Source organism: Homarus americanus, unplaced genomic scaffold, assembly GCF_018991925.1.
Source record: "Homarus americanus isolate GMGI-L3 unplaced genomic scaffold, GMGI_Hamer_2.0 scaffold55640, whole genome shotgun sequence".
In the NCBI taxonomy this organism is placed as follows: Eukaryota; Metazoa; Arthropoda; class Malacostraca; order Decapoda; family Nephropidae; genus Homarus; species Homarus americanus.
Genome location: NW_024713650.1, coordinates 4,570,551 through 4,585,677, shown reverse-complemented (window position 1 = coordinate 4,585,677; position 15,127 = coordinate 4,570,551).

Sequence of the window (15,127 nt, the reverse complement as noted above, 5' to 3'; positions counted from 1 at the left end):
CGTGTTTCAACCAGTCTTAAACCGAGTCATGAGGGACACCACAATATAGTACTTAACAGGGCAGTGTGGCGGTAAAATTAATTTCAATAAAATTAATTTATATTGGAATTAGTTAATTTTACCGCCACCACCCCTTTAAGTACTGTAGTGTCCCTCAGGACGCTACAAACTCGAGTTGAAACACGACGACCTTCTTCAAGGGAAGAGGTTTAATAATACAGGCGTGTCAAGGTCTCCGTGATTCCTGCTACCTTCCCTCCCACAATATCTCATACTAAATTTAAATTAAAAATTATTGTAGTTTATATTAACAGTGCAGAATATACAGGTATTTACAATCTGTTTACACGGTCTTAATGGTGATGCATGTTATAGGGGTGAAGGGAGGCGAGGAACGTTACTTATTTCTTAACTTTATAACGGAAAAAATTTATCCGCTTACCAGTTTCATTTAACGTTGCGGTTTACAAGAACAGCCAATAACGTTAACAGAGGACTTGGTGTACTTTGATGAGGTACCAATGAAAGCAATTTTCTTTAAGTAGCATGGTGTAATTTGTTTTTGTAAGACCGGTTTTTGCACAAACACTTCTTCACTGTCAGTTCCCTACAGCAGTTTGAGCACTTGCATGTCCTGCCAGCTATCATGTCGACAGATGAACTCTTTGGAGACAGTCTTTATCTTCCGCAAGTAGATAACTTGTGATATTATACAAAAACGGAAGCAATAACAATGCCAATGAAGAACAACTTGGCTTCTTCCTCAATCCTTGAAGAATAACTGTACCCAAACCTATTGCTATGCCAAGGCATAACTTGGTATAAATGTTTGTAAACTAGTTTTGATTATTTTCTATTCCAAGCAACAATTTTTTTTTTTTTTTTTAAGCAAATTTAAAGATTTCCGTGTATATATTGATATTTTACATGTAAGAATTTTCTGGAATGTATTGCATAATTTTTGTTTATGATTTACTTATTGTAAGCCTCGATCTGAGTAGAACGTTCTAGAACCTCCCAGGGTCTGTCTCTGGGTGGTGCTAGATGTTTGAGAGGCTTCTGAAGAAGTTTAGAAGTGACATTGTGCGGCCTAGTCAGTCAACCGTTTTTGCTCATTGTGAAGTACAAGCCTAGTAGGACAACTGAAGATAATTGTTTTGCAAATATTGTGGAATTGTTGCGAGCAATATGAAAATGAAAAGGAGAAAGAATTGTACACTGGTAGTGTGTTACTATACATTCGAAGTGAAGTCCAGCTGTGGAGACATTATTACCTTGTGATCAGTGTTGTGAAGAACTACTATAAAAGCAGACGACAGTGCACAAGTGTGTTTGTGACCTGATGGAAATCTACCTGTGTCTGTTCAGATACAAATCGTCGGGAAATTCCCGGAGACTGTCGGAACAGCCAGTGGTAATTCGATAACAGTTGTGATATATCTACTGCTTCTGTACATACGACCTGATCTCTGGTAACCAGTGGTGGAGGCTTGGTAAGCAGCGAAAGGAGTCTTAACACTATACAGTACAGTAATATGGGATTGGATTCAAATCCAACTATTGTAGTACTTTATATGATTCTCATCACATACATAGAACAAGTTAAGAACCTACTGTACCCCCAAAATGAACTAAATAAAGAGGGACTTGTGCAGCCAGATTAACAAATCAGGAGAGAAGCCAATAAAAAAACAAAATCCTCGATACGAGGCTCCGCCGATTAAAAATAAAAAATTCGTCGATTATTTATAAGTTAAGCGAGGCCAGATTCAGAATTTATTAGTCTACCTGCATAGGTAGACAAGCGCCGTCACGGGAGATTTATCAGGCATATTTGCAGAAAATTTTTTTACGTACAAAGCATGTATGATCAATAGTCGGATGATCAGTTTTTCGCCATGTTTTTACCCTACAATTTCCCTCATCTTCCATGCCCTGCCTGCTACAGGTTATTTATGATAATTGATAGAAAAAAAAGAATTAATACGAAATGTAGTTTCGTTTATATTAGTCAATATCACCCAAAGAAATGTAAAGTATGAACCAAATTAAACTGCTTCTGGTGTTAACGATCTCCTCTACCATTAACAATGTAAGAAATTAAAATACGTAGAGCGGAGGCGATCGTCACCACGAATAATTATAGACCAGCGAGCCTGACCAGCAGTGTTTTAAGTACTTGATAGCATTGTAAGAGGACATGGAGCATCTACGAAAAAACCTCATGAAGGATTGCCAACACTTATGCTGGAACGCTCCTGCTCAGCACAATTACTCAAGGTACTGGATGTTTGGACCCAAATTCTGGAACAGGGTGGCAATATTGACAATATATATATACTGTACATTTCATGTAAATCCACAATGACAACGTGGATAAGATAAATCTTGATAAAATCACACGGGAAAATTTTAACAACGGAGCACCTTAGCTTTCGTCTTTATTCAAGACCCCTTCAGTTGCCTCTGAAGATGTCTTGAATAAAGACGAAAGCTAAGGTGCTCCGTTGTTTCCATTTTCCCGTGTGATTTTATCAAGATATACTGTACATGTACAGTACCTATGAAAAGCTGAGAATTACAGTGGAAGGATACAGTATTCGGGGAAGTCTCCTAGCATGGATTGGAGTCTGCAGGATAGCAAGCAATGCGTGTTGATTAATGGTACGGTGTCGTCATGTGCCCATGACAAGCGGCGTTGTTTGTTTCATAGATGACATGCCAGAAACTATACGTTCCTCCATACAAATGTGTGCAGACGATGCAACGTTATTCAGGAAAATAAAGGACCAAACTAGAATTTTGGATGAAAGATTAAAATTCTACCTACGAAAATAGATATTTGATCTGATCAATGCTGCCCCGACGAAAAATGTATCGCCATACTAAACAGGTAAGCTAGGTCATGGTGAGGGCCCTGGGATATAGTGGGAAGAAACCGGTTACCTGTACTGGTAGTAGGGATGACCCACAGGAGGCAACAGGTCACCTAAAGTCAGGGTCATCATCTTCGTTTCATTCAACAATATCCTTGCTAGCTCATCTGCCGAGTTCTGTTCATGAGAAAGTTTTCTATTAATAACCAGCAACTGATACACTTGTGTTCTACCAGGACCCAAGAGCCAGTGTGTTATTGTACTCTACTCCTTAACGAGTCCACTATCTGCTGTCTACGTCTGGGTTATTTACGGAAATTACAGTCGCCTACAAAAGTACTGTTGCCTCTCCTGCGGTTCCACAAACCGAGATTCAAACTCGTGAACCTAAAGCAATACGCACCGATGCATTATTTTGTCCGTAAATGTTTTAGATCAACGAGTCTGAATCTCGGGGTTCGTGGTTCAGGAGGAGAGGTGACAGGACTTTAATGGACAACTGTACATGATTTGTGAATAGTTTTATTTTCACCACAATTTTGGGGATCTCCTGAATATTAGCCACGCCTAGCTTATTCAATTGATTAACCACTTTAATGCTATCTGGGGGAGGTTAGGTTAGCATAGGGTAGTTAATCTTTGATATAATGTGGGGGATAATTTTTTTTTTTAAGGGGAGAAATTTCTTCGCATTAAGTTTTAACATGATTAAAGTAAACCGTTTCAGAAGAACCCATCACTAATCACAGTATTTCTATACCACGTGACCAACTAGGGTACAGGACCTCAAATACAGGAAACCCTTTTATTTGAAATCTTTAAATTTAGTTGGGAGATAATTCTGACTACCGATACCTATTTTGAGGTTCTGTGTAGGACAAGGCTAAATTTAACCAACAGTGATAAACGTTAAGGTAAGTGTAGATTCACGAGTTATGTTCAGTATACTCGTCAACAAAGCAATACAGAGAGCATACCAACTGCCCCACCGGATTAAAAGGTGGTAGAGGAAAAGGTAAACCGTCTTAAGGTTCAGAGTATCACCTGGTTGTTGGTGACACGACTAGAAGACCTGCCCAACGCTGCTAGAGTCAGTGAAGGCTTCATCGTATTAACAGTTTTGTGCTGCAGATGGTGCTGTACCTCCATCCGAGACTTCAAACCTGTCGAGACAAATTTCATTAAATAATAATAATAATAAACGGTTTATTAATAGTTGCAGCCGGTGGCTGAAAATATACAGACTTACATTTGATTTAGACAATGATATAATATACATTAAATACATTTACAGGGCTGTACAGTACATAAATCAAGAGTTGTTTATTATTTTAACAATAGATGGGACGGTGCTGTTCTTATATCTATCGGTATGGGCTCTTAAGGGCTGAATTTTGTTGTAGTGGCGGACTGCGCGAGTTGGGTGGGGGGCTGCCGGTGGCAGGAGGTGGCGAGGGTGGTGCAGTAGTCCCCTGCCAAACCTTTCCAGTGCTTGGTGGTGGAGGTCACTGGGATGGCATTTCCAGGGTGGAGAGAGCGTTGTTGTAGCAGTATTCTGCGCCGAGCATGATTCTGCAGGCCCTTTTCTGTACCTTCTCTAGCTGACGTTGTTGGGTGGAGTTGAGAGAAGACGACCAGGCTGGTGACGCATACGTGGGGGGGCCGAGGGAGTGGGGGGGCCGAGGGGAGGGTGGGGCGCCGAGGAGTGGGGGGGCATACAAAATACTTAATTTATTGGGCTTGGAGTAACTTCCTATTCTTCCTCACAAAGTTAAGGATGTTTTTTGTATTACAATGTACAATATTTACTACTGTATTTTAACTGCCATGAACTGCACCACCTGTTCAGCATAGTTTTAGGTCATACTTTAGATCTGCCTTTGTCAGTTACGCCCCCTTTACTGTACTATCGTTACTGTACACAAGCCAATACAGCTACGAGGAGATTCAACTTATGAAACATTATAAAGTTGAACAAGGTGAAGATAAACAAATGTTCAATGAGAAATAGATCCAGCGTACAGTATCGGTACTCACCATTAAGAGCATGGTCCGAGGTGCCCCATCGTATGTCTGAGTACTTATAGCAGACTTGAGCACTGGAGCTGGTGTTGATGCACGGTCTCTCATCATTTGGAAACAACCTCAACAGATTCACTTCCCCGCGCCAATGCCTTTCAAGTCCCACATCCTTAATCTGTACAACATTAAAGTTTCTCTAAGGTTCAGTTCATCTACAGTAATTAAGTGTCGACTAATTGGTTCTAGATAAATAATTTCTGGTGGGAAGAGGGTGAAGGAAATACCATAATTGAAACCCATACATGAAGTACACCACAACCAGCTAAACCTACTTTCACTTTTTCCCCTTCCTTACCTACCTAACAATGACGATCCCACACACACACACAATACACCTTACCAAACCTTATTCAAAAAGTAATCCCTATACTTCCAAAACACATTACTCACAGCATAAGTTAAATACCTTTCAGCCCCAAGATTGGAATATGTAGGAGAATCTAAAAAAAATTAACATCGCTTAATACCACCTAGTGTGTTCTAGACAAAGTGAGAAAGACTAGATTAAACAAAAGAAGGAAAATGAAAATAAAAATTAAATGTACGATTGCTAGTTACTCACTGCTCTAGTTACCAATTTAGGATTACCTGAAGATTAGCCCCGCCCCTCCCCAGCTTATTGCACCCGAACATGAGCCCCCCAGCTTATTCCAACAAAAGATTAGCCCCCAGCTTATTCCAACAAAAGATTAGCCCCCAGCTTATTCCAACAAAAGATTAGCCCCCAGCTTATTCCAACAAAAGATTAGCCTCCAGCTTATTCCTCCAAAAGGTTAGCCCCCAGCTTATTCCAACAAAAGATTAGTCCCCAGCTTATTCCAACAAAAGATTAGTCCCCAGCTTATTCCAACAAAAGATTAGTCCCCAGCTTATTCCAACAAAAGATTAGTCCCCAGCTTATTCCAACAAAAGATTAGCCCCTAGCTTATTCCAACAAAAGATTAGCCCCCAGCTTATTCCAACAAAAGATTAGCCCCCAGCTTATTCCAATAAAAGATTAGCCCCCAGCTTATTCCACCATAAATCAACCCCACCCCCAGGTTATTCCACCAGAAGATCAGCCCCCAGTTTTTCACCTAAAGATACCCCGCTTGTTGCACCTGATTAAAGACTGTTACCCGAGGGTTAGGTTAGGATCAAGGCTTTACTCCAAAGGTGAAATAAGGAAGGGGAAGCTAATAAGGTGCAAACTCACTTTTAAGTCCCGCAGTGACTGAGGTATGTAGATGTTGGCTGGCCCCGCTACCAGACCCATCGAAAGGTCCACTGGGGCGAGACAGCGACTCCTGGTAGGCATCCCATCACACCACGCCGCCAACCTGTCAAGATTTTTACATGTACAGTGCGATACAGTCAATTTAATCACAGACGACGCAAGAAAGACAAAGTTTACACCCGTTAGGTTAGGCGTCTCGTGTCGGGTTATGATGACAAATCAGTAAATTTACAAAACATCTGAATGACAGATCAAAATGCTTTTTTTACTACCAAGTACAAGTCATATTACTATACACTGGCTGGGGCTGTTTGCCACCTCCGTGACGCTCAGAAACACGTCCAGGCTTGTCTCCGTTAAGTCTCCCGGTAGTACACCTATGAATTACAAGTATACTCAGGTCAGGTGATCTAGAACACGCTTAAGGACCTTAATTGAATCCAAAGGATCTAAAACTGGAGGCGGCAGGACGCCCTCCTTGAAACGGTGTTTTAGTTTCGGCCGTCAGGGGAATCTAACGAATTTAACTATTCCAATCGGTAGTTTACACAATTCTATGACGTTTCACTCGCAAAAGACTTGCAGTTAAAAGGTTAGGTCAGGTCATTTGCGAGGGAAACGGTTTCAGAATTGTCTAAACTACGAATTCCAATAGTTAAATTCCTAAGATTCCCCGGTTGGCCGAAAGTAAACTTGACCCCCCTCAAACTACAGCACGGCTGGCGGCACCATCTTTGTTTACTAAACGTATCCATACACTGCTGTTGCTCCCCAAGTTTGTGTAAATATTTGTTTAATGACTGGCTCCTTTGTTATGAGAATAGTTTGTGCTAGTGTACTTGTGTTTTTTGGCCAAATCTGACCATTTAGGAGCAAATTAGTGAATTGTGTAAAAGTTAATTTGCCAAGGGAATATTTTTTTTTAATAATCATATAATCAATTATGAAAATTTTGCCGCAGCCATTAAACGATTAACCAAATTTAGTTCCATTACGCCAACCTGCACGGCATATACATGTACCCAGGACATTTTATAACATTCCAGAAAGAAGTGTTGAAGTTGTAATTAAATTGTATTAAGCAAGTACAGATGCGTCTTGGAGCCAGTACATGCCCAGTAGTACTTAACCGAACACCCAAGCAGCTAACTAACCGATCAGTGGTGAAGAGGTTTAATTGTGTAAGTGTTCCTTCTCTCTGCAGGCACACAAGTAACGAGGCTAGGCAGTTCAAGCGAAAATAGACACTAAACAATTGCGTGATACCCTTAAGCACATAAGGAGTCTGCAATAGGCCGGTTGGCCTGTGCATGGCAGCTCCTGTCGAGACACTACCACTCATCATTCATGAATTATCTAGCCTCCTTTTAAAACTTTCCAGCGTTCCAGCACTTTCCTATGTTGTTACCACCCACACTAAGACACTACTGGATTGGTACCCTCCCCTGACAAAACCCTATCTATCCTCAGCTACATGACCTATCCCGAGTCCCGGTAAACACACCCTAGTCCCACGTTTCCTATCTCTTGCACAAAAGTCCTATCAAAGAACCTCACCTGGCTGTCCCCAACTATCATGACCTTACCACTGCTGAGGTTTGACCAACTGCCCTATACTCTCCTGGCACCACACCGTCCTGCCTCTTCTCTTCCTCGCCAGCTTCCCCCAACACTTGGTAGGGGTTACTGCACTCCACACCCTGGTCAGCTTTCCCGAGTCTGACCCTAGTCCCCTTGGAAGCAACCACTCTCCAAACCTGTTCCTCCTTCGCACGTGTCCTGCTGGGCAGGACATCTACCTGAAGGATTTCAGTCCTGTGGGCTTCGTTCTCCCCCTTTAACACGCCTCTCTCCTCAACTGCTCTAGCTGACTTAACAGTGGCCAGGGGGTCGTCTTCCCTCACACACCGTCCCTCTTTCCCCCCACTACACAACGGTCCACGGCGGCCATTTCCTCTGGTCACTAACACGAGCACTTAGGGGCATGTCTTCTCCAAGCTGGGTAAAGTAGCGTATATCGAGCTAGGTCTGGCAGCGTATATGAGCTAGGTCAGATAGCATTTAGTTCATAGTCCTCATTACCTAATAATTTAACCTAAAAAGGACTATTACCCTAATGAGCCAGGCAAATGAACTCCTGGTATTGCTATATCAAGGTCAAGAATTTCAGACTCTTAACACCCGCCCATAGTCATAAATGGAGAATATATTAACCCATACTGCTGCTACATTAAAACAATAACCCTATAATCTCCCCAACAAAAAATAAATACATAAATAAAAATTCTATTAAAATACTTACAGAAGGCCGAACGTGGCCCAGCACAACCCACACCAACGGAGAGCCATGATGTACTGACCAATTCCTCGCCAGTGAGGTTATAGTAACGTTACACTTCTCTTTCCTGCCTTCTGATTGGCTGCCCCATCAAATCGACTTTCTCATTGGCTGTTGTCCGTCGTCCACCTCATAGAGTCGAGCTGTAGTTTAATTGTGTAGTTAAGCAATTTAGATACAGTAATTGTGTTTCTAAGTATAAACGTGGTCCACCTGCAGTGTACTGTGTATGTACTGTACAATACATTGTATACCTGCATAGTAATTATGCACTTTATATACCTGTGCTGTGTACTGTTCTATACATTATAAATGCAGGTGTAAAGTTCAACATGTGTATGGACAATGCATGCATACAGCTCAGTATATGTATATAGACAATGCAGGTATACAGTTCAGCATGTATATATATACAATGCAGGTGTACAAATCATTTGTTTATTGTGTTCATCTAATAAACAGCGACATGCCAGTCACAACGACCAAAATTATCAATTGTGGTAAATGGGAATCTTGTTATTACGACGCTGTTATGACTGTTCCTTATGTCCAGCTTACAGTGCATAGACACAGTCAAAGTACATTGCAAACTGTATACCTGTACGGTCTAATATATACACAGTATACCTGCTGAGTGTATACCTGCATTTTCTATACAAATCTGAACTGTACGGGTCTTATTAAAATTTTGGACTGTTCCAAAAATTTTAAACTTACTTAAAGTTTTTTTTGTGCTGATTTTAAATGTGAAACTCATGTTTTGCGGAAATGTTTTATTTGTGACTTCCAGGTCTATGAATCACAAGTGGCTAATTATACTTACCATAAGCTCGATTAGGTTAAGTGAAGTTAGGTTAGGTTAAGGTTAACTTAGGTTTTCTGTAAGTTAGGTTAGGTTACGTTCGGTTACGTTAGGTATAAGTTAGGTTAGGTATAGGTTAGGTTAGGTGAGGTCAAACACTGTGGTATGGGTGGTGTGACACAGTGGACTAGAGAGGGGGGCAGTGATCTAGACGGGGACATAGATGAATATATAAGGGGGGAGACATATCGACTAGGGAGGGGGACATAAGGACTAGACAAGAGGCGCCCCAGAACTCCTGCTGCTCCCGGTAACGCCCTAGACCGGAAACTGCCCCTTGAAAGCGTTCCAGACCGCCAGCCGCTCTTGGTTGCATCCTTTTGCATTTCGTGACATTAAATTATAACAGCCACTCCTGAAGCTGAAGGAGATCTTACTATAGTTCTTCACACTCCGTTTAGTTCTTAATTTCCCTGAATAACTTGGCATCTATAATGTTGCTGTTATTTTAGCCTGGTAAGACGTACGGTAATCTCGAGGAGGCAAGAGGGTCAGAGCGAGGTCGTTACTGTGACTCGCAAAATTACTATGGTGATGAAATCCCTGTAAAGACGTAACAAAATGACCTGCGTAATATGCCTGCCGATTGCTATAGAAATAAATACACCAGAGGAAAAGCAACCTTACTCATGACAACCAAATACAAACAAGGAAGTTCTACCCGTAGTAAAGGTTAAAGTGAAACAGTCAGTTCAAACTAAGGCATTCTTGGATTCTGGCAGTAACAGGTCCTTCTACACAAGTATTTAGCAGAAATTATAGGAGTAAAGGGAGAATCGGTGCAGCTCCTCAATGACACCCCAAGGTGCTACTTGTTGAAAGATTTCCAGTAGCTCTGAATGAATCGGTGGCTACACCTCATGATGTTGAGAGATGGGATCATCTTCTTGGAATTGAGGCACCTATGCTGATCATGGTGAAGGAATCGAGCTCCTGATTGGTCAAGATATTCCACATTCACTGACGCCGCATGAATGTAGAACAGGGAAAAACGGGACCCCATTTGCGGTTAGGACACATCTCATAGGACCATCAATGATCCCGTGGGATACAAAGAACCCGGTCTATATTTGACGAGGTGTGCGACTGCCACAACCGCTATCATTACTGACACAAGCCTGGAGGCACAAGTTAAGAAGTTCTGGGAAATAGAGACTGGTTACTTCAAGGGAGATGGCGACATTTCATTCTCAGTGGAAGATCGGAGAGTTTCTAGAGCTGTGGTCGTCCACTGGCACTAGGGCCGTTGAGCAGTATCAGCTCCCCATACCTTTCCGCAAAGATCACCCAAACTTGCCCAACAATAAAATCCTGGTGGAGCGGCGCCTAACTGGACTATAACGGGGACTAATGAGGAAGTATATAGGCCAACTATTGAGTGAAGGCTATGCAGAGTTAGTTCCCACACAGTTATTTCTGGCAGGACGTGGTACCTCCCCCATCATCCAGTATTGAATCTTAACAAGCCAGGGAAGGTCCGAATTGCCTTTGACTGTGCTGCCCTCTGTGGTACCATATCGCTAAACAGTCAAGTGCTGCGAGATCTGGACCTCAACAGCAAAATCCTGGGAGTACTTATTCGCTTTCACCAGGGACAAATTGCTTTCATGGACGATATTGAGGCGATAATCCACCAAGTTAAGGTTGAGCCTGAACATCGAAACGTTCTACAGTTTCTTTGGTGGGACGATGGAGTTTTTCACGTCCACCGCTCACATACCGGATGAAGACACATATTTTTGGAGTAGTCTGGAGCCCATCGTGCACAGCATAGGCATTACAGAGAAACTTTCGTGATCATGGTGCAGCTTTCTCCACGGCAACTGATAACGCTAAACAAAATTTCAATGTGGATGATTTACTGTTTTCGGTGTCATCCTTTGAAGAAGCCGCAAAGACTACTCTGCAGCTACGGCAATTGCTGTCTCTTGGAGACTACAGGCTGACGAAGTGGATAAGTAATCACAAAGGTGTTCTAAATTCCATACCCTTGGAGGAGCGACCCACTTGGTTTTATTTCCCCTTTCCTCAGTAAGGTGAAGATCATATTTCAGGACGAATGTCGACGAAGGAGAGGGTGTGATGAAACCCTAGCTGAACATAGTAGCATTGCCTGGCAACAGTGGCTGGAGGACTTGATACAGCTTTCCGATTTTTTGATTCCCTGTCGTTGCGGGTTTTATTCTCCAGAACAGGCTCTTTCGGTACAACTGCATCAATTCTGCGATGCCTCGCAGATGGTTTATGGCATGGTCAGTGCCGGATTTAGACCTGTGGAGGCCCATGGGCAGCCTCTTTGTGGAGGCCCCCCTCATTATAACTACCCAAGAGGGTGGGGTGGCGAGTGAAGCGAGCCTAAGCATCTGGGAGTTCCGGAATTCTAAATATATTATTAGCAACACAAACAATAGCATTAATTGAAAATATACTGTTCATAGGAAAACCAGGTATTCATGAATTTCAAGGAGTAGCTAGCCTAATTTCTATCACGCTTCTTGCTGAACATAGTTTTACGTGATGGAATAGATAAACTTGAATTTTAAAGAATGAAAATAAAAATAATCCAAATGAATAAACAAATAAATAAAATATTGTAATATGTGGAGGCCCCCAGATTGTGGAGGCCCCTGGGCAGCTGCCCACTTTGCCCACTCCTGAATCGGGCCCTGGGCATGGTTTCATACTTGTGGATGGTAGACGAATCCGGAAACATCCAGCGCACCTTTGTGTAAGGAAGAGCAAGACTGACACCCCTGAACCGGCAGACCATCCCTCGGCCGGAAGTCTGGGCAGCCGTATTAGCCGCAAATGGCGACAAGTTGATAAGAAAAGCGCTGAGCATGACGCTTGAATGGTCAGTGTTTTGGACCGACAGTGTGCTCGCCCTCCAATATATTTCAAATACCCAGCGGCGCTTCCATACATTCGTTGCAAATAGTATCGCTGCCATACACGAGTTGTCAAATGCAAATCAGTGGCGTCATTTGGGCACAGATTTAAACCCAGCTGACGATGCAATCTGAGGGCTATCAGCTGGAGAAATGCCCGAAAGGGAGAAGTGGATAATGGGACCTGAGTTTATGTGGTAGTCTGAAGAATAATGTCCAGTAAGACCAAAGCTGGCTCAGGAACTGGTAGATGATCCGGAGGTAAAACAGAGCGTGACTTCATTGATCACAAACATCGATAAAGAAGAAAAATCCATGCAAGGCTCTGGTCTAGATATTCATCATGGCAACGGTGGCAAAGGGGGTAGCGTGACTCAAGAGATCCATCGTGCACGTGAAGAATATTAACTGAGCAACTTCTGATGATATGCAGCTTATGTTGTGTTACTAATAAGATAATGTACTCATTTGTGTGCTAGTATTAGGTAAATGTATTCATATGTTAATGAACCTACAGTTCCCTCTTGTAAATTGATTATTTGTATTTGACAGGTTTGACTGAAATGACGTGGTATGTTAATCTCCTTTCGGGGCGATTATAGTCCTCTTGCTGACAATAAAGGCAATAACTCTCTAAAGTTCTTTCAGCCATTTTTGACTCTTACAAAGGAGCATTGATTATGTCACCCAGGCAGCAGAACTCATTGCCTGCACATACAGAACATTTGCAGTCAGCAACATCCTGCAGTCTGCCATCCACTCCACTGCACCCCTTGTGTTCCCACCTGCCACACTCATTGCACATTACTGGTGATGCTGCCAACACCTTTCTTACAGATACCATAGATACGACAGATACTTGTATAGATAAATGGATAGTCTGACAGATAATAGATAACAAATAGACAGATTAACTGACATACAGGTATTGAAAGACTGATAGAAAGCTATATAGATATAAATACATAAAGATAGACAGTTAGACATACACAAATAAATTGAGATAGAGACAGATGTAGCATACACACAGACACACAGACAGACAGAAGGACACACCTGTAACAGCAGTGTCTCCATGATCCAGTTGTTAGTGTCCCAAGGTTTAGTCTTTAACTCACCTGTAACAAACAAACAAAAAACATTTAATATACACAACTGTTTCTGATTAAAATATGTCCATGAATTAATAGTCATCCAGTACAGTAGTTGTTTGTTTTATGTAAGTCTGGTTTATGTAAACTTTCTAGGGGTTGTAAACCTTGCATACTTCGTAAACTCAAATAATTTTTTCCTTAATAGTCCCTACTAAATTAGTGGTACAGTTAATATGGTGGGAAATACAGTAGTTAAGGCAGGTAGATACAGAAAGATTGGCAGATATATAAACACAGAAATATAATAATAACTGGTCTTTTGTTTCTCAAAAGTGCCAGTTCTTCTAAAGAATTCACAAGTGCACGAAACACTACGGTCAAAGACTTGTGAATAAAAAGAAATACTCTACTACAATAAAAGATCATAAAAAGTGACAGCTCAACTTATATCATTCATACAGCCTTAAGTTTTAATACTCCCTGAACCCTGTAAGTCTCCATCACCGTACAGTATTCTGTTGAGGATCATAAGTTTAAAAAAAAAGAAAGGTTTTAAGTTGTTGCTTAAGGTCTTCCACAGAGGTCAGCTGCTTCATGGATGCAGGCAGCCTATTGTATAATCTGGGTGTTGTATAGGAAAAGGATCGGGCAGCAAAAGAACATTCCCGCACTGCTCCAGGTTCCTCAAGGCCAGAAGGATCATCACTACTACGAAAAATCATTTCAGAATGTGTAATCAGTGGTATTAGTAGGTTGACCAAATACTTTGGCTCACCAAACATTAGCGTCTTAAAGTCATGAGACAGAGTTTAAACTCCAAAATCAGTTTAACAATATATAAATTTCGAATAATAAAGTTGTAACTCTTAACTACTGAATTTAAATGCTCTTTAAAATTCAGTTTTGAGTCAAAGTACACTCCAAGATTACGAACAGAATCGACAGGACTGAGTTGTACTTCCCCACAGTCTAAAGAGCCAAAATCATCTGTACCGTCTCCTCTCCTAGTGGCTATTGCCCTGCATGACGATAATCTCGGTTTTGCCGTGATTCTGCACAGGTTTTCTCCTAGTCATCCAAATCTTAATATCAGACATCAAGCATTTCATTTTCTTCTAAATTTCCTCAACATTTGTTATTTTCACATAAAGCTGTGTATCAGCGGCAGATAAATGGTAGCAGCACCGTGAGCATCCAGCAAAGATGCACAACTAAACTACAGTACTGGCAAAGACTAAACAGAAGTAGGACTCTAAACTGCGTGGGGACCAGGTCTGAAATGGTTCTACCAACCATCACACATTGAGATCACCTTGACAAATAAGACTCAAGCAGTGAGAGTGCATTCTCACGGACACCAAACGACCAAAGATCCTGAAGCAACAGTCGATGATCCACCGTGTCAAAAGCTGCAGAGATATCCAGCAAGACCAGCATGGAGGACTTTCCTTTGCATGTGTTTATTACCAAATCGTTATGAATTTTACATAAGGTAGTTTCAGTTGAATGATGCTTCCTATAGGCTGCCTGGACCAGAGGGATCACTCCATTTCTCTCTTAACAGAGACAGTAACTGATCCAGCATCGCACGCTCTATGATCGTTGATAAGAATGAGAGAATGGAGACCGGACAATAATTTGACACATTTTTCAGCATCAAGACCAGGTTTCTTAAAAAGTGGATGCAATAAAACCCGTTTCTCAGATCACACAGTGTACTGTATATATGATTGCACAAATAAAGTCTGCAGCATGTTCATAAGCGAGTGGT